The following is a 768-nucleotide window of genomic DNA, read 5'->3' as shown; positions in this document are numbered from 1 at the left end:
TCAGGCTGTTCGCAATAGGCTGAGAGAGGCTGGACCGTGGGCTTGTAGGCCTGTTGTAAGGCAGGGCCTCACCAGACATCACCGGCAACAACGTCGATGGACCAGACAGGACTGGCAAAATAGTGCTCTTCACTGACGAGTCGCGGTTTTGTCTCACCAGGGGTGATGGTTGGATTTGCGTTTATCGTCGAAGGAATGAGCGTTACACCGAGGCCTGTACTCTGGAGCGGGATCGATTTGGAGATGGAGGGTCCATCATGGTCTGGGGCAATGTGTCACAGCATCATCGGATTGAGCTTGTTGTCATTGCAGGCAATCTCAACGCTGTGCGTTACTGGGAAGACATCCTCCTCCCTCATGTGGTACCCTTCCTGCAGGCTCATCCTGACATGACCCTCCAGCATGACAATGCCACCAGCCATACTGCTCGTTCTGTGCATGATTTCCTGCAAGACAGGAATGTCAGTGTTCTGCCATGGCCAGCGAAGAGCCCGGATCTCAATCCCATTGAACACGTCTGAGACCTGTTGGATCAGAGGGTGAGGTCTAGGGCCATTCCCCCCAGAAATGTCCAGGAACTTGCAGGTTCCTTGGTGGAAGAGTGGGGTAACATCTCACAGCAACAACTGGCAAATCTGGTGCAGTCCATGAGGAGATGCACTGCAGTACTTAGTATCTGGTGTGGCCACCAGCTGCATTGACTTACTTTTGATTTTGACCCCCCCTTTTTTAGGGACACATTATTCCATTTCTGTTAGTCACATGTCT

Source organism: Oncorhynchus tshawytscha, linkage group LG30 (assembly GCF_018296145.1).
Source record: "Oncorhynchus tshawytscha isolate Ot180627B linkage group LG30, Otsh_v2.0, whole genome shotgun sequence".
NCBI classification, from domain to species: Eukaryota; Metazoa; Chordata; class Actinopteri; order Salmoniformes; family Salmonidae; genus Oncorhynchus; species Oncorhynchus tshawytscha.
The sequence above is the reverse complement of the archived record's forward strand: the minus strand, read 5'-3'. Positions refer to the sequence as shown.